Raw genomic sequence first — 19,319 nt, forward strand, 5'->3', positions numbered from 1 at the left:
GCTGAAATGAATTGACAGATAAAACGTGAATATTCATTGCAAAAATACATGATTTGTGTTTTTGTGCATTTTCATAACAAAATACATGAATAACGCAGCGCTTACTGACACATTTTTTTCAGTATAATATATTATTTTTACAGTATAACATTATATTATATTATTATATTTTCTGACTTATTCTGGAAGTCCCTGTTTCTTTGTGTGTGTGTGTTTACTGTTATGTAATACTGGAATACTTAAAAAAATGTTTGTTTTTTTTGCAACTACAATTACAGTGAGAAATAGGCACAAAAACATTGTGAGTGCAAAGATTAATAACCCTTTTTATTTGCAAATATAAAGTCAATATATAAAATTATAACAACAGTGCAAATATATATACATGTACAAATATTGTGAGAATACAAATAGTGTGAGGGCAAATATTAACAACCCTTTTAATCTGCATATATATATTTTAAAGCCAATAAAACATTTAGAACAGTAATGCAATTTTGTACAGTATACACCAAAAATGTTTACCACAATAATACAATTTGTACATATCAGTGTAAAAATATAATAAATATCAAACCAAAACAAACATTTGCAGTGCAATTTTGACATCAGACTTAGAAAATAATAAGAATTAATAGTAAACAAAGACAAACATTTACCACAGCAGTACAATTATGACATATTTGCTTAAAAAAAAAGTAAATAAAAATTGTTTTTACCACTGTAGTGGACTTTTCATATATTAGCCAAAATAATAATAAAAAACATAAACATACCGTTTATATTATATATCTATCTTGGATGTGCTTGTAAGCACATGCTACCACAGTGAAGCGGGACACCCTCACTCCATCACAGTGCACCGCGTTTGGGTAGAGAGCACAGAGCCTTATGAAAATGGCCTCCACCACTCGGTTGCAGTCAGGCCACTGTGCAGGACTGTGAGCCCCAACAAAACACCTGCAAATTACAACAGAATACATATTATTAATGTAAGATTGTTTTCATTGTGTGATCTTATTTTTATTTTACCTTTCCTATGCTGTCTGTTTTGCTTTGTGTTGTCTAAATGTTCATTTATAATATGTGCGCATAGTTATGTTGTCTCTCTTTGTTTTGTTTTTAGATTGATGTTGAAATGTCATATCAATAAATCAGTTCTCTACTGTGTTGTGGAATAATTACAGGGTGTTGTTAGTCAGCAAGTCAGGTTTTTTTTCACAATAATGACTGCATATTATCCCACTTATTACATGGCTACTTACTAAAGTACAGTAAAAGACAAATTATTTGATTCCACATGATACAAAATGATTTTAATGATTTAAGAAATGATTGCCTTGTTTCTTCTAAATTAAATATTCCAGTGTACAGTTGGAACTGTGTTCATAGCAATGTAACATACTTAGCAACCTAATATATATAGTCAGAATAAAACGTAAATCACAACTAATAATTTATGTTGTAATCAGGCTAAGTTTGAACTTAACAGGCTACAGGAAGATAAGCTAGTCATGAAGGTGTCAGGTTTTACTAATTTAACTAGAAATCCTTACTAAACAAAACAAGTTGTAGGTGATATTTCAGCCAGTTTCAGATATATATATATATTTTATATAAAAAAATGTGTAGACCCTGTGTTTACTAAACGTAACATACCTTTTGCTGCTCTCCACACCTGGGGCCACAATCTTCTTAGTGGCTCTGAATCGTCCCTGTTTTAGGTTGGTTTGGTTACGTGGTGGGTAAATGGTCTTTTTCTTGTCATACTCCCCCAATGCCTGCCATAGGGAGATGATCTTGATGCACTCTTCTCCGGACAAAGCCAGACGGTGGTCTCTGAGGCTAACCAAAAACTCTGCCAAGTCCTGCACGGCTCCATACCCCTCAATATTATCAGGTCCAAACGAATCCTAAAATGAAAGATAATTTAGGAACTTTTGATAGCATCAGTGAATACAAATATTCACATGAAAGCACATCCAATGTAACCCAGATTATGCTTACACACATGTAAATGTACATAAAAAATAAACTGGACCCTTACATCATGTGAAGTGTTCTCTTCCAATGTTGGACGATCCGTTTCTGCAGATAATCGGTCCACTGGGGCAACATTAAAAAGGTAAATATTTATTTTAAATTTGTATTTATGTCTTTCAATGTGATAAATACAAATTTATAGTTAGTGTGATAATAAATACGAAACCTTTATGAATACTTTAGTAAAACTCACAGCTATGTGCTCCAGGAAAGAGTTCTAGATTTGATTCAGCGTGCAGTGAGCTGCTGACAGGAGATGACACTGATGATGGAGGGACCACAAACAGTGATGACGTGGGGCTGGTTGCTGGAGGAGTTGGAAATGATGCTGCAGATGCTGCAGACACTGATGCTTGTGAAGAGGCAGCAGGTGTCCGGTCAGTGTCAAAGGTGGGGACAGTGATGTCCTGAAACTCCTCAAGTTCAGCATAACCTTCATCCACCTCTATACCAACCTCAGTAGTCTCTGACTCTTCAATGGCCAACTTGTAGTCCTGCAGAACTTTACCAGTTTGCTGGTAAAGATATTCCACTCCAATAAGCTCACCTTTAGAATAGTAAAACATTGACAATTAGATAATATACCACAATATTATATTATAACTCAGTTCCTCAGTTTCCTTTACAAATCATTAGCTAAAGATTAATTAAAGCTGACAACTGGAAGTTGAAGTGCATAGCTTTGGCCACTGTAGTAATTAACATATACATTTAAATCATTAGTTAATATAATGTTATTACTCAACTTATACATTAAAGTACATTTGACTGGTAACAATTTATTTATTACTTAATCTATTAATCATATAGAATGTTTATTAGTTGCTGATGTAGTAATCATTAATAAATGGTTTAAGTTAGTCCTTCATGAGTTTACATTAACTCATGATTATCTGTGCATTCTTGAAGCATGAATTAATGCATATTTGTGCACCAGTATTGTAATTTTATTGATAAAAGACTCACTTACATTGCAAATGTTGGTTAGAAGTTAATCGATGACCGTTATCCTCTTCTTCTTCACCCGTGATCCTTAAATCTCCGGTAGTTTTTAATGTTATCAATTGATCTACTTACTACGAAGAATCGCGGATGAGGAACGGGCGCTGATTGGCAAATTCGCGGTTGCGATACGAGCGCTGATTGGCAAATTCGCGGTTGCGATACGAGCGCTGATTGGCAAATTCGCGGTTGCGATACGAGCGCTGATTGGCTAAAACATAAGTTTCATGGTTGCAGCCGGGAACGTGATTGGCTGTCATAACAAAGAATAACCACGACCTACAGGTGACATGGAGCGCCACTGGCCCACCGATAGTAATAACCCCCGATTGCCAACGACTTGTTGCTTTTCGATGTGACGGTGGCAAGCATTGATATCTCCTCATTCTCACCTTGTTGTCAGCAGAACAGCCCACCAGCCCACCAGCCCTTCCCTGGTGGTCTAGTGGTTAGGATTCGGTGCTCTCACCGCCGCGGCCCGGGTTCGATTCCCGGTCAGGGAAAGCTCTTTTGCCTTCCAATTGTGGACTGCGAATTCAAGCTCTGCCGATAGCTGTGAGAAAGCCAGCTCCAAACCAAAAATGGTGGAAAGCCAGCTCCAAACCAAAAAATTTGGTGGGCACTTAAAAAAAGACCTCCTTCGAGCCGGAGTCGAACCAGCGACCTAAGGATTGCCAACACTCCAACCTACAGTCCTCCGCTCTACCAGCTGAGCTATCGAAGGGGCAAAGTGCTAGACAGAACCTCGACAAATCAGGGTTCTGTAGCTCTAATGCTGGCCAAAAAGTCACTTCTGGTGCAGGAAAATATGCTGGATTTTTGAGGAGGGAAGCAAAAAGGAGCATGCATTCTCATACCGGGAGTCGAACCCGGGCCGCCTGGGTGAAAACCAGGAATCCTAACCGCTAGACCATATGGGATTCAGGCACCTTAAACTGGCCATGGGCTTCTGGCGCACTTTCCATACATGTGGTCAGAGTGGGTGCAGAACCTTGTAGTAGCCTGTTGCTTTAGGTCTGTGACTGTAACAATGTGATAATAATTTGGCAAAACAAGAATTATCCAAAAGGAGGGTTTTCTGAATTATATAGTGTTGTAGGCATTCAGGGGATCTGTTTTTTTACTCACCCCGGGGGTTCAGTTTATTTGGGCAGATTCCTGTGATTGCTGAATTGATACCTCAAACTGGTAATTAAGCTCTTGTCCAGGTGAAAATACTCATGTCATCCATTTGAAAACACACAAGGCAACCGTTATCTAGGGGAAAAACTGCCTATCGTCACTCTGTCAAGGTACTAAAATGACATTGTGAGGTTAACAATGAAAGTGAGACAAATTTTTAATCAGCAAAGTTGCTGATTATTTGCTCCTTCAGTTTAACTCAGTTTACAACTTATTCTCAATGTCCAGGTGGCAATTAGTGATAAGGCTTTAAAATGGCAAGCCCATTACACCAAAACCACATGGCATTGCACCCTTCAAAGTAGTAAAGCGGTTACAGAGTAGTGATGAAATTGTTAATTCTAGAATCTACTGGCCCACCAGCCTGCATTTTAATACTACGTTAATCGACCGAGCTTATCGGAGAGATTGTGTGATGAATGGCAATACCGAAGCATGTCCGCGACTCCCCATAGACATCGGAACCTCAATCTATCAGGGTTCTGTAGCTCTACTGCTGTACAAAAAGTCACTTCTGGTGCAGGAAGATGTGCTGGCTTTTTGAGGAGGGAAGCAAAAAGATCAAGCTTTCCCATACCGGGAGTCGACCCCTGGCCGCATAGGAGAAAACCAGGAATCCTAACTGCTAGACCGTATGGGAACTGGCCAGCTTTAACTGGCCACAAGCTTGTGGGCCACTTTCCATAAATGTGGCCAGTGTGGGGGCAGGGTTTTGTAGTGGCCTGTTGCTTTTGGTTTGTGACTGTAACAATGTGATAATAATTTGGCAATACAAGAATCATCCGAAGGGACGGTTTACTGAAATAAATAGTGTTGCATGCATTCAAGGGACATGTTTGTTGACTCACCCATGGTTCAGTTTTTTGTCCAGAATCCTGGGATTGCTGAATTTATACCTCGAACTGGCAACTAAGGTCTTGTCCAGGTGAAAATACTTGTGTCATGCATCTGAAAACACACATGGCAACCGTTATCTAGAGGAAAAACTGCCTATCGTCGGTCTGTCAAGGTACAAAACTGACATATTGTGAGGTTAATAATGAAAGTGAGACCAATTTTTAATCCGCAAAATTGCTGATTATTCGCTCGTTTAGTTTAATGCAGATTACAAATTATTCTCAATGTCCAGGTGGCAATTAGTGATAAGGCTTCAAAATGGCAAGCCTGTGACATCAAAACCACATGGCATTATACCCTTCAATGTAATGAAGCAGTTACAGAGTAGCGATGAAATTGTTCATTCGAAAATCAACTGGCTGCCAGCCTGCAGTTTATTTCCCTGTTAATCGTCGAGCTTATCGGAGTGCTTGTGAGACGAATGGCAATACCAAAGCATGTCCGTGTCTCCCCTAGATATCGGAATGGGTGTTCAGAATATGTCTTTTTTTGGAAAAAAAGAAGAATGCCTGGAGATTTGCCTTTTCTTCTGGACTTTGGAGAAAAAAAACAACAACAACAAAATAAACTGGTGAAAAACACGCACAGAGCGAGCCAGCCAGGAGTCGAACCTAGAATCTTCTGATCCGTAGTCAGACGCGTTATCCATTGCGCCACTGGCCCGCCGATAGTAAAAACCCCAATTGCCAAAGACTTGTTGCTTTTCGATGTGACGGTGGCAAGCATTGATATCTCCTCATTCTCACCTTGTTGTCAGCAGAACAGCCCACCAGCCCACCAGCCCACCAGCCCACCAGCCCTTCCCTGGTGGTCTAGTGGTTAGGATTCGGCGCTCTCACCGCCGAGGCCCGGGTTCGATTCCCGGTCAGGGAAAGCTCTTTTGCCTTCCAATTGTGGACTGCGAATTCAAGCTCTGCCGATAGCTGTGAGAAAGCCAGCTCCAAACCAAAAAATTTGGTGGGCACTTAAAAAAAGACCTCCTTCGAGCCGGAGTCGAACCAGCGACCTAAGGATTGCCAACACTCCAACCTACAGTCCTCCGCTCTACCAGCTGAGCTATCGAAGGGGCAAAGTGCTAGACAGAACCTCGACAAATCAGGGTTCTGTAGCTCTAATGCTGGCCAAAAAGTCACTTCTGGTGCAGGAAAATATGCTGGATTTTTGAGGAGGGAAGCAAAAAGGAGCATGCATTCTCATACCGGGAGTCGAACCCGGGCCGCCTGGGTGAAAACCAGGAATCCTAACCGCTAGACCATATGGGATTCAGGCACCTTAAACTGGCCATGGGCTTCTGGCGCACTTTCCATACATGTGGTCAGAGTGGGTGCAGAACCTTGTAGTAGCCTGTTGCTTTAGGTCTGTGACTGTAACAATGTGATAATAATTTGGCAAAACAAGAATTATCCAAAAGGAGGGTTTTCTGAATTATATAGTGTTGTAGGCATTCAGGGGATCTGTTTTTTTACTCACCCCGGGGGTTCAGTTTATTTGGGCAGATTCCTGTGATTGCTGAATTGATACCTCAAACTGGTAATTAAGCTCTTGTCCAGGTGAAAATACTCATGTCATCCATTTGAAAACACACAAGGCAACCGTTATCTAGGGGAAAAACTGCCTATCGTCACTCTGTCAAGGTACTAAAATGACATTGTGAGGTTAACAATGAAAGTGAGACAAATTTTTAATCAGCAAAGTTGCTGATTATTTGCTCCTTCAGTTTAACTCAGTTTACAACTTATTCTCAATGTCCAGGTGGCAATTAGTGATAAGGCTTTAAAATGGCAAGCCCATTACACCAAAACCACATGGCATTGCACCCTTCAAAGTAGTAAAGCGGTTACAGAGTAGTGATGAAATTGTTAATTCTAGAATCTACTGGCCCACCAGCCTGCATTTTAATACTACGTTAATCGACCGAGCTTATCGGAGAGATTGTGTGATGAATGGCAATACCGAAGCATGTCCGCGACTCCCCATAGACATCGGAACCTCAATCTATCAGGGTTCTGTAGCTCTACTGCTGTACAAAAAGTCACTTCTGGTGCAGGAAGATGTGCTGGCTTTTTGAGGAGGGAAGCAAAAAGATCAAGCTTTCCCATACCGGGAGTCGACCCCTGGCCGCATAGGAGAAAACCAGGAATCCCAACTGCTAGACCGTATGGGAACTGGCCAGCTTTAACTGGCCACAAGCTTGTGGGCCACTTTCCATAAATGTGGCCAGTGTGGGGGCAGGGTTTTGTAGTGGCCTGTTGCTTTTCGTTTGTGACTGTAACAATGTGATAATAATTTGGCAATACAAGAATCATCCGAAGGGACGGTTTACTGAAATAAATAGTGTTGCATGCATTCAAGGGACATGTTTGTTGACTCACCCATGGTTCAGTTTTTTGGCCAGAATCCTGGGATTGCTGAATTTATACCTCGAACTGGCAACTAAGGTCTTGTCCAGGTGAAAATACTTGTGTCATGCATCTGAAAACACACATGGCAACCGTTATCTAGAGGAAAAACTGCCTATCGTCGGTCTGTCAAGGTACAAAACTGACATATTGTGAGGTTAATAATGAAAGTGAGACCAATTTTTAATCCGCAAAATTGCTGATTATTCGCTCGTTTAGTTTAATGCAGATTACAAATTATTCTCAATGTCCAGGTGGCAATTAGTGATAAGGCTTCAAAATGGCAAGCCTGTGACATCAAAACCACATGGCATTATACCCTTCAATGTAATGAAGCAGTTACAGAGTAGCGATGAAATTGTTCATTCGAAAATCAACTGGCTGCCAGCCTGCAGTTTATTTCCCTGTTAATCGTCGAGCTTATCGGAGTGCTTGTGAGACGAATGGCAATACCAAAGCATGTCCGTGTCTCCCCTAGATATCGGAATGGATGTGCAGAATATGTCTTTTTTTGGAAAAAAAGAAGAATGCCTGGAGATTTGCCTTTTCTTCTGGACTTTGGAGAAAAAAAAAACAACAACAACAAAATAAACTGGTGAAAAACACGCACAGAGCGAGCCAGCCAGGAGTCGAACCTAGAATCTTCTGATCCGTAGTCAGACGCGTTATCCATTGCGCCAAGGCCGGCGCCCATTAGTCGAGGTAAAGATCCTAAAAGACGCACAGGTACGCGAGTTCGCGGCCCGCTCCGACCAGTGATGGAATTCCTGGAATGTGTCCGTTTTGACGCTGCTGATGCATGCGTGCGTAATCATCATTCTCCCCCATAATTTAATCGAACGTAAATTCGTCCCCCTCACTTTGATTTGGGAACTGTCCAAGGTAAACACTCTCACGTTATGTATGTTTCATTCATACCGGACGCCGGAGGGCGCTCTCTCGCATAAAGTCCAAAACGGACTCGTAAAAGTACCAGCTTGTGACGCACGCTACAGGAAATACCTTATATGGACAAAAGCATCCAGATGTCCCTGGATAAAAAAAAAAAACGAAATGATTTGACAGACAAAACGTGAATCTTCATTGCAACAATACATGATTTGTGTTTTTGTGCATTTTCACAACAAAACACATGAATAACGCAGCGCTAACTACTCATTTTTTACAGTATAATATATAATTTTTTTACAGTATAACATTATATTATATTATTATATTTTCTGACTTATTCTGAAAGTCCCTGTTTTTTTGTGTGTGTGTTTTATTGTTATGTAATACTGGAATACTTAAAAAATGTGCAACTACAAATACAGTGAGAAATAGGCACAAAAACATTGCGAGTGCAAATATTAAGATTAACAACCCGCAGCGCTAACTACTCATTTTTTACAGTATAATATATTATTTTTTACAGTATAACATTATATTATATTATTATATTTTCTGACTTATTCTGAAAGTCCCTGTTTTTTTGTGTGTGTGTTTTATTGTTATGTAATACTGAAATACTTAAAAAATGTGCAACTACAAATACAGTGAGAAATAGGCACAAAAACATTGCGAGTGCAAATATTAAGATTAACAACCCTTTTTATTTGCAAATATAAAGTCAATAAAAAAATTATAACAGCAGTGCAAATATATATGCATGTACAAATATTGTGAGAATACAAAAAGGCACAATAACAATAGTGTGAGGGAGATCCTTTTAATCTCCATATATATTTTCAAGCCAATAAAACATTTAGAACAGTAGTGCAATTTTTACACATCAATTAAAAATAGTAAACAGTAAACCAAAAATGTTTACCACAGTAGAAAAATGTTTACATATCAGTGTAAAAATATAATAAATATAAAACCAAAACAAACACAATAACAATAGTGTGAGGGCAAATATTAACAATCCTTTTAATCTCCATATATATTTTAAAGCCAATAAAACATTTAGAACAGCAATGCAATTTTTACACATCAATTTAAAATAATAAACAGTAAACCAAAATGTTTACCACAGTAGTAAACTTTTTACATATCAGTGTAAAAATATAATAAATATCAAACCAAAACAAACATTTTCAGTGCAATTTTGACATCAGACTAAGAAAATAATAAATAGTAAACCAAGACAAACATTTACCACAGTAGTGCAATTTTGACATATTAGCCAAAAAAAAGTTAATTTAAAACTAAAATGGACCACAGTAGTGCAATTATGACATATTCGCCCCTAAAAAAAAGTAAATAAAATATACCAAAACCAAAATAATGATAATAATAAAAACATAAACATACCATATATATATATATATATATATATATATATATATATATATGAAATATCAAATATTTTCCCAACAGAGGCATGCAGCAGAGGAAACACAGTAATTACACATTTTAGAGACAGCTGTCATTGTGGGAGACTTGTAAATTGCACTATAAAGCAAACATTAACCAAATAAAAATATAATGTGCTGAAATAGCAGTTTTAAGAAGCTGGAGGGTTGCCATTTCCCTTTTTTTTTTTTCTATAACCTCGTTCCTGCAGCACAGCCCTCCATTCATCATATGATTGAGTCTCAGACTCTTTGCAGAACCAGTTGCCAAAGTACTGAAGATGTGATGGTGGCTTTCTCTCTTTGTTACACTTTCTGCAAAGAATGACGTCTGTCTTCTTCACATATTTTCTTGTGACAGTTCCAGTGCGCTCCCTCTCCAGTTTTCTCTTTCTATATTGCTGAGTGGAGTAAGGAACATCTTGACCGGATGTCGGTGTCTGAGCTGATGGTGGCATAACTGAAGGTAATGGGAGGTTGAAGAACATCACCTGTGAGGTACCTGGCACTGTAGTGGATGGCGCGCAATTGCCTATCACTGTAGGAAGCTGCACAGATGGTAAAATGAAAGGGAGAGAGACGGGTAGTGCTGGTGCAATGACAGGAAGGCCTTGATGTGATGTTGGAGCCTGGGAGATGGCCTGGGGTTGCGACCTCCCCTTAAGTTTTGCCTTCCCAGCAGTGTTTGGTGGCAGGATAAAAAGGTGAGGCTTAGCCAAATTGCCTGGATACAGAGTTGGTCCTTTCTGCAGAGCAGCAGGAAGCGTCTCGGGTCCTGCCATGGGTGCATCTGGGGCTTGGATACCCTGCTTCAAAATCTCTTGTTCCTGTGACTTTCCACGCCTGCTGAACCTGGGAAACATAAAACAACCAATATTAATAAACATTTAAGCAATACAAAAGATCAACTACTATTTGTCATGACTGTGACGCAGCAGCATGACACAGCTGAGATCACACAGCAGTCGTCTAATGTATTACTGCTTTTGTGAAATGGCTACTTTATTGAGATTAACATTGTATTATGAATTATTGATTCTTGCAGTCTGTTGAAGACAGCTGATCCACGTCATAAATCTTATCTTTCATAATGAAGAAGAAAACAGAAGTTGAACTCTTGTTGATTTGTTTCTAGACCTGCAAAGCAGCCATGGTTACATTAAGGCTGATGATACAAACATTTTTGAGAAATGTTTCTTGGGCACGTTCCCCACTGAGAATTTTGACAAGCAGCATTGATCAAAAAAAGTTGCACTGTGTAACATCAGCCTTTAACTGCTTTAAGTTTAGGCTTAGCTGTGACAATTTACCAACCATTGTGTGACTGTTGCAGCGTTCACTTCTGGGAGCTGGATGGTGGTCTCACTCATCACCTTAGCATTGGTGAGGATGCACTCACGGATGTGCTTGTAAGCACGTGCTACAACAGTGAAGCGGGACACCCTCACTCCCTCACAGCGCACCGCGTTTGGGTAGAGAGCACAGAGCCTTGTGAAAATGGCCTCCACCACTCGGTTGCAGTCAGGCCACTGTGCAGGACTATGAGCCCCAACGAAACACCTGCAAATTACAACAGGATACATATTATTAATGTAAGATTGTTTTCATTGTGTGATCTTATTTTTATTTTCCCTTTTCTATTCTGTCTGTTTTGCTTTGTGTTGTCTAATTGTTCATTGATAATATCTGCCCATAGGTATGGTTTCTTTCTTTGTTTTGTTTTTAGTTTGATGTTTAAATGTCATATCAATAAATCAGGTCTCTACTGGATTACTGTGTTGTAGAATTATTACAGGGTGTTGTAAGTCAGCCTGTCAGACTTTTTCCCACAATAATGACTGCATATTATCCCGCTTATTACATGGCTACTTACTAAAGTACAGTAAAAGACAAATTATTTGACACAACATAATGATACAAAATGATTTTACTTATTTAAGAAATGATTGCTTTGTTTCTGCTAAATTAATTATTCCAATGTGCGGTTGGAACTGTGTCCATAGCAATGTAACATACTTAGCAACCTAATATATATAGTCAGAATTAAATGTAAATCACAACTAATAATTTATGTTATAACCAAGATAAGCTAGTCATGAAGGTGTCAGGTTACTAAACAAAAAATGTTGTAGGTGATATTTCAGCCAGTTTCAGATATATATATTTTACCAAAAAAATTGTAAACCCTGTATTTACTAAATATAACATACCTTTTGGTGCTCTCAACACCTGGGGCCACAATCTTCTTAGTGGCCCTGAATCGTCCCTGTTTTAGGTGGGTTTGGTGACGTGGTGGGTAAATGGTCTTTTTCTTGTCATACTCCCCCAATGCCTGCCATAGGGAGATGATCTTGATGCACTCTTCTCCTGACAAAGCCAGACGGTGGTCTCTGAGGCTAACCAAAAACTCTGCCAAGTCCTGCACGGCTCCATACCCCTCAATATTATCAGGTCCAACCGAATCCTAAAATGAAAGATAATTTAGGAACTTTTGATAGCATCAATGAATACAAATATTCACATGAAAGCACATCCAATGTAACCCAGATTATGTTTACACACATGTAAATGTAAATAAAAAATAAACTGGACCCTTACATCATGTGAAGTGTTCTCTTCCGATGTTTGACGATCCGTTTCTGCAGATAATCGGTCCACTGGGACAACATCAAAAAGGTAAATATTTATTTTAAATTTGTATTTATGCCTTTCAATGTGATAAATACAAATTTATAGTTAGTGTGATAACAAATACCGAAATCTTTATGAATACTTTATGGTAAAACTCACAGCTATGTGCTCCAGGAAAGAGTGCTAGATCTGATTGAGTTTGCAGTGAGCTGCTGACAGGAGATGACACTGGTGATGGAGGGACCACAAACAGTGATGACGTGGGGCTGGTTGCTGGAGGAGTTGGAGATGATGCTGCAGACGCTGCAGACACTGATGCTTGTGTAGAGGCAGCAGGTGTCCGTTCAGTGTCAAAGGTGGGGACAGTGATGTCCTGAAACTCCTCAAGTTCAGCATAACCTTCATCCACCTCTATACCAACCTCAGTAGTCTCTGACTCTTCAATGGCCAACTTGTAGTCCTGCAGAACTTTACCAGTTTGCTGGTAAAGATATTCCACTCCAATAAGCTCACCTTTAAAATTGAAAAACATTGACAATTAGATAACATACCACAATATTATATTATAACTTAGTGGTTCAATGGTTTATACTTAAATTAAAGTATCACTAAAAAAAAAAAATAGTTATATACCAGTGTACTTTCTTGGCCCAACATAAGGAATGATTTTCATGCCCATGAGCTCCTCTGCAAGAGTGTTGACCGCATGACGCAGTAGATGGTTGTAGGAATGTGGTTGCTGCTGATTAGTTGTTGCTGCCACTGCCCGGTCCTCATTCCACCTTGCAAGCCCATCCAAAAGATATGCCTGAAAGAAGGTGTCACTTGCCAGCGTGCCTATAAATGAAAAAAAAATAATAATAATAAATTCACAGCACAAAATTTTTTCTATAAATACACAAATAGCTGTTCTTGCAATTCTCATAATTATTTCAGTATAAATCATATCTTAATTTAATAATTCAATTAAATAATTTATTACCTGGGATGAATCTGTTAAGGTGCAGGTGAAATGACTCAAGTGAAGTGGAACCTCTGGCACAGCGGTATGTTGGCAGGCGGTGCCCTCCCTTCAGTACAGTACCCGTCTGCATGTAGAGCTGCACACCGACAGGATCCTGGATGCAGGCCACATGCTTCCGCTGGGACTTTAAAATTTCTCTCATGCGGGCTGAGTTTATTAGTGGGACTCCCAGAGTGTCACGACCAGCATCTCCATCAAAGGCCTGAACATGGCTCTCAATCAATGCCAGGGTCTCTTTGGTCCCGCGAGTGGTTCTCCTGCAATGCAGCGCTAGCTCGCTACGACTGATACAGCGTAGCACATCAGCTTCGAATGATGGTTTCCCATCAGCTTCTAGCTCTGCATGCTTCGCTGTCTTCAGGGCAGTCAGGTCGACCTGGTCCCACATGAAAATACAATGGCTGAGGCCACTCATAAAAGTGGCATATAACTGGTGTGAGTCGGTGGTGCAGCCCACAGCAAACCTTCTCATGAAGTGCCAGACATCTAACCGGATGGTCATTTGCTCCCACTCTTCAAACATCCTCCTCAAAAGAGTGTTGCCACAGCAGTCTCGGTCGACATACAGCACTTCGGGAGGAGCCACCCCAGCCACTCTGTATCGCTTGATAAGGCCTTCTATCATTGGCCCCAGACCAAAACCTTCGCTCGCTGTGAGCACGGACATGATCACCTGTCCATGCTCATTGCCAACATTAGTAGCCCAAGTAGCAGTGCCATAGCTGCGTCCTGCTAGTTTTCTGGCCACTTTTTTGGTAGAATCCATTTTTAAGATTCGACCATATTGTGATGTTATAGTGGCCTTGACCTCATCCAGCCTTTGCAGGACATCCTGGGCGTACACCTGCATCAGCCATCGGTGCTTGGGTATAGAAGGCATTGAAGGAACAGGTTCAAATGTCACAGGCAGGATCAGGCTCGTCGTGACAGCACTGGCAACCCCCTTGCAATCTGTCAGATACTGGACTGTCTTTTGCAACCAGACATCAACATGACGCTCCTGTAGTTTGCGCTGGATCTGGCTGCTGCTGTTTCCCAGCCCGCGCTGACGCATCAAAGTTACTACCTCGAAGTCACATGCAAGTTTTGAAGTAAGAATGCAAGGGAACAGCACCCTGTGGCCAATGTCGAGCTGGGAAACGAGATCATGGCTCCAGCTGATGACCTTCCTCTTACATCTTCGGCAGGCCAGGTACTCAGATGCAACAAAGTACATCTCACCCATGGCAACCACCTGCCTGATCTTTTGATGCAAGCCAGCTGAGGTCAGAAGTTCTTTTTGACAGTCTGGATGCGGACAAGTCAGCTTCACTTGCCACAGTTTTCGTGGCATCCAGAGCAGCAGGCGATGGCCAAAGTAATTCTCCAAGGAAGGAGAATTGCTGGTCTTCAGTGGCACGGGTGGAGGATACCACCAAAGTTTGTTCACCCTACTAAATACCAGCTCGGGATGCCCCTGTGCTGTCCACCTGAACAGGGCCTTGGAGATCCACCTCTGGTCCACTTCAGGCAGGGTGTGTGTCCATCCAGCCGGAAGACAAACTCGTCTTGCTGAAAAAATAAAATAAAATAGAAAAACAGAAAATAAACACATAAATAAACAAATTCACATTGCTTCACTTTACTTTATTATCCCTGGAAAGGAAACATTGAATACTTTAAATAAGTATAAACGTACATGCCACATATGATGCCTCAAACTTAGCTGCCTCTGCCAGCAGTGTGCTGTCATCTATCTCAGTGGACACAGCTGGACAGGTGAGGGTGGCTGAGGGCCCTGTGGCTGTCTCAAGGGACACAGCTTGACAGGTGAGGGTGGCTGAGGGCCCTGTGGCTGTCTCAAGGGACACAGCTTGACAGGTGAGGGTGGCTGAGGGCCCTGTGGCTGTCTCAAGGGACACAGATGGACAGGTGAGGGTGGCTGAGGGCCCTGTGGCTGTCTCAAGGGACACAGCTGGACAGGTGAGGGTGGCTGAGGGCCGTGCACGTGCCTGGGCCAAAGCTACAAAAAAACACAGGACAAACAGATAAACATGACTACTGAACAGCAATAAATACTAAACAAACCAAAAAAGTGTTATACAAATAAATGTTTGCTTACAAGGTGCGACTTTGAGGGGGGAAACCAGTCTTTCTACAGCCTTGTTCAAGTTTTTTTGGTTAGGCAGCTTTCTTACCAAGAGGGAGCGGAGAGAGGCAGTAGAAGTATGGGTGGTGGTAGCGTGCTGCGTGGGGGTGGTGAACTCTGTAGGGGCAGAGTGCTGGGAGTCAGCAGCATGCTGGGGAGCTTTTCCAGCATATTGCTCTTCCTTCATGGCAATGGCAACTCTGCCAGAAGGAAAGAGCTCAATATACTCCCTGAAACTCCCCTTGTTGTGGGCATGTTCTTGGGAGTCTTTGCTGCCTCCTGTGGGGTCCCTCTTCATAGCTGCCACCAGGTAAGCAGCATACCCCAGGGCATTTTCAGCCACCCACCTAAATGTTTGCCCACGAAATACACCAAATTGGATTTCAAAGAAACCCAACAGGTGCTTTCTGTTAGACAGATCTCCGTGGTGCTCACTTAAACTTTTCCTGGCTTTGTCTAGCACTTTCTCCGGGGGCAGGGGTCTTGTGTACGGCTTTCCTTTGTTGGCTTCCTTCACCTTTGACGCTTCCACTGTATCCGTCAGATTCAGGCTGCCATCAGCCCGTCTCCTGAAGCGAGGTTCCATCTAAATTAAAAAAGTGAACTGTATTTACTTATGATCACCTTGTAATGTTGATTTTATATTATGCTTTGTTTGTGTATATATTTTCCTACAGGCTAAAAATGTTGGCTAACATATCAGAATTATCCCAGAGTAAGAGATAATTTTTCAGATAATTATTATACATTCAAATAGAACTTTTGTCCCACCTGAGAAAGGGAAGGGAAAGTTCAGTCTATTCTATGTGATCTCCTTTTTAAAGACAAAATTTTCACAAATTTTTCTGCTCTATTACAAATAAAGATCATACATACAAAATTCTAGAATCAAAATATACTTAAAGTACTAAAAGTAGAAGCATAATGTATACTATATTATTGCATTATAACAAGTAATGAATTAATGTGTAAGAATCATTTTAATGTTGCAGCTGGTAAAACTGTAACTTAATATACTTTATATTCTGCTTGGTCGACTAATCTACCAAATATGAAATACTTTTTTTTTTTTAATAATATTTTACATTGATCAGCTGAATTATAAGCTTGTCTGAACTACAGGTTATTCATTCAAAACAACTTTATATATTTGACACTTTATTTTTATGTTAACATAAAAACACAACTCATGTTACAATATGCTGGCACTAGTATGCATTAAATAAATACAATTAAATGCATTAATTCATACTTAATTTATGCACAGATAATCATGATTTAATATATAACTCATTAAGGACCAAACCATTTATTAATGATTACTGCATTGGCAACAAATGAACATTTTATATGATTCATAGATAAAGTAATCAATAAATTGTTGTTATTAGTTAAGTGTCATAATTTATTCATTCCTTAATAACATATTATATTAACTAATAGTGTCAAATTATATCATTAATGAATCATTAGCTAATAATTTGTAAAGATATCATTATGTTATTACTTTAACTTTACTTGTTGAGGTACGACTAATTTAAAAAAAATCCATAACCACAATAACATATTAACAATTGGTTAATAATTTTTTACCTCAACATGTAAAGTCATAACATGATTCCTTTGAAAATCATTAGCTAATGATTAATTAAAGCTGACAACTGGAAGTTGAAGTAGCTTTGGCCACTGTAGTAATTAATTAAAATATACATTTACGTCATTAGTTAATATAATGTTATTACGGAACTAATACATTAAAGTAAATTTAAATAATAAAATTGTATGTATTAATTAATCTATGAAACATATAGAATGTTTATTAGTTGCTGATGTAGTAATCATTAATTAATGGTTTAAGTTAGTCCTTCATTAGTTTTCATTAACTCGTGATTATCTGTGCATTCGTTAAGTATGAATTAATGCATATTTGTCCACCAGTATTGTGTTACTTTTTTATTGATAAAAGATTCACTTACATTGCAAATGTTGGTAAGAAATTAATCGATGACTGTTATCTTCTTCTTCAGCCGTGATCCGCAAGTCTCCGAGGGTTCTTGACGTTATCAATTGTTGTTGATAACTTGTTGTTACTATGAAGAATCGCGGATAAGGAACGAGCGCTGATTGGCCAATTTCTTGTTGTTACTGGGCGGAATGACGGTTGCGATACGAGCGCTGATTGGCTAATTGCTTGTTGTTACTGGGGGGAATCACGGTTGCGATACGAGCGCTGATTGGCAAATTCGCGGTTACGATACGAGCGCTGATTGGCTAATTCGCGGTTGCCATACGAGCGCTGATTGGTTAAAACATAAGTTTCGTGGTTGCAGCCGGGATCGTGATTGGCTGTCATAACAAAGAATAACCACGACCTACAGGTGACATGGAGCGCCACTGGCCCACCGATAGTAAAAGCCCCCGATTGCCAAAGACTTGTTGCTTTTCGATGTGACGGTGGCAAGCATTGATATCTCCTCATTCTCACCTTGTTGTCAGCAGAACAGCCCACCAGCCCACCAGCCCACCAGCCCTTCCCTGGTGGTCTAGTGGTTAGGATTCGGCGCTCTCACCGCCGCGGCCCGGGTTCGATTCCCGGTCAGGGAAAGCTCTTTTGCCTTCCAATTGTGGACTGCGAATTCAAGCTCTGCCGATAGCTGTGAGAAAGCCAGCTCCAAACCAAAAAATGGTGGAAAGCCAGCTCCAAACCAAAAAATTTGGTGGGCACTTAAAAAAAGACCTCCTTCGAGCCGGAGTCGAACCAGCGACCTAAGGATTGCCAACACTCCAACCTACAGTCCTCCGCTCTACCAGCTGAGCTATCGAAGGGGCAAAGTGCTAGACAGAACCTCGACAAATCAGGGTTCTGTAGCTCTAATGCTGGCCAAAAAGTCACTTCTGGTGCAGGAAAATATGCTGGATTTTTGAGGAGGGAAGCAAAAAGGAGCATGCATTCTCATACCGGGAGTCGAACCCGGGCCGCCTGGGTGAAAACCAGGAATCCTAACCGCTAGACCATATGGGATTCAGGCACCTTAAACTGGCCATGGGCTTCTGGCGCACTTTCCATACATGTGGTCAGAGTGGGTGCAGAACCTTGTAGTAGCCTGTTGCTTTAGGTCTGTGACTGTAACAATGTGATAATAATTTGGCAAAACAAGAATTATCCAAAAGGAGGGTTTTCTGAATTATATAGTGTTGTAGGCATTCAGGGGATCTGTTTTTTTACTCACCCCGGGGGTTCAGTTTATTTGGGCAGATTCCTGTGATTGCTGAATTGATACCTCAAACTGGTAATTAAGCTCTTGTCCAGGTGAAAATACTCATGTCATCCATTTGAAAACACACAAGGCAACCGTTATCTAGGGGAAAAACTGCCTATCGTCACTCTGTCAAGGTACTAAAATGACATTGTGAGGTTAACAATGAAAGTGAGACAAATTTTTAATCAGCAAAGTTGCTGATTATTTGCTCCTTCAGTTTAACTCAGTTTACAACTTATTCTCAATGTCCAGGTGGCAATTAGTGATAAGGCTTTAAAATGGCAAGCCCATTACACCAAAACCACATGGCATTGCACCCTTCAAAGTAGTAAAGCGGTTACAGAGTAGTGATGAAATTGTTAATTCTAGAATCTACTGGCCCACCAGCCTGCATTTTAATACTACGTTAATCGACCG

General features: G+C 40.3%; 10 non-coding genes across 10 annotated transcripts; 3 read left to right on the forward strand and 7 right to left on the reverse strand.

The window, feature by feature from the left end:
- The first annotated feature begins 3,476 nt into the window (after positions 1-3,476).
- Positions 3,477-3,548, forward strand: trnae-cuc (transfer RNA glutamic acid (anticodon CUC)). The gene has a single exon. It is a non-coding gene; the product is annotated as a tRNA-Glu (tRNA).
- A 133-nt stretch (positions 3,549-3,681) lies between these two features.
- trnay-gua (transfer RNA tyrosine (anticodon GUA)) lies at positions 3,682-3,769 on the reverse strand. The gene is given in 2 exon segments: positions 3,682-3,717; positions 3,733-3,769. It is a non-coding gene; the product is annotated as a tRNA-Tyr (tRNA).
- A 124-nt stretch (positions 3,770-3,893) lies between these two features.
- Positions 3,894-3,965, reverse strand: trnae-uuc (transfer RNA glutamic acid (anticodon UUC)). The gene has a single exon. It is a non-coding gene; the product is annotated as a tRNA-Glu (tRNA).
- A 1,749-nt stretch (positions 3,966-5,714) lies between these two features.
- trnar-acg (transfer RNA arginine (anticodon ACG)) lies at positions 5,715-5,787 on the reverse strand. The gene has a single exon. It is a non-coding gene; the product is annotated as a tRNA-Arg (tRNA).
- Positions 5,788-5,925: 138 nt separating this feature from the next.
- trnae-cuc (transfer RNA glutamic acid (anticodon CUC)) lies at positions 5,926-5,997 on the forward strand. The gene has a single exon. It is a non-coding gene; the product is annotated as a tRNA-Glu (tRNA).
- Positions 5,998-6,102: 105 nt separating this feature from the next.
- trnay-gua (transfer RNA tyrosine (anticodon GUA)) lies at positions 6,103-6,190 on the reverse strand. The gene is given in 2 exon segments: positions 6,103-6,138; positions 6,154-6,190. It is a non-coding gene; the product is annotated as a tRNA-Tyr (tRNA).
- A 124-nt stretch (positions 6,191-6,314) lies between these two features.
- On the reverse strand, positions 6,315-6,386 carry trnae-uuc (transfer RNA glutamic acid (anticodon UUC)). The gene has a single exon. It is a non-coding gene; the product is annotated as a tRNA-Glu (tRNA).
- An 11,788-nt stretch (positions 6,387-18,174) lies between these two features.
- Positions 18,175-18,246, forward strand: trnae-cuc (transfer RNA glutamic acid (anticodon CUC)). Its single transcript has one exon. It is a non-coding gene; the product is annotated as a tRNA-Glu (tRNA).
- A 134-nt stretch (positions 18,247-18,380) lies between these two features.
- Positions 18,381-18,468, reverse strand: trnay-gua (transfer RNA tyrosine (anticodon GUA)). The gene is given in 2 exon segments: positions 18,381-18,416; positions 18,432-18,468. It is a non-coding gene; the product is annotated as a tRNA-Tyr (tRNA).
- A 124-nt stretch (positions 18,469-18,592) lies between these two features.
- On the reverse strand, positions 18,593-18,664 carry trnae-uuc (transfer RNA glutamic acid (anticodon UUC)). Its single transcript has one exon. It is a non-coding gene; the product is annotated as a tRNA-Glu (tRNA).
- Positions 18,665-19,319: the final 655 nt, after the last annotated feature.

This window comes from Carassius auratus, unplaced genomic scaffold (genome assembly GCF_003368295.1).
Source record: "Carassius auratus strain Wakin unplaced genomic scaffold, ASM336829v1 scaf_tig00037430, whole genome shotgun sequence".
Classification (NCBI taxonomy): domain Eukaryota; kingdom Metazoa; phylum Chordata; class Actinopteri; order Cypriniformes; family Cyprinidae; genus Carassius; species Carassius auratus.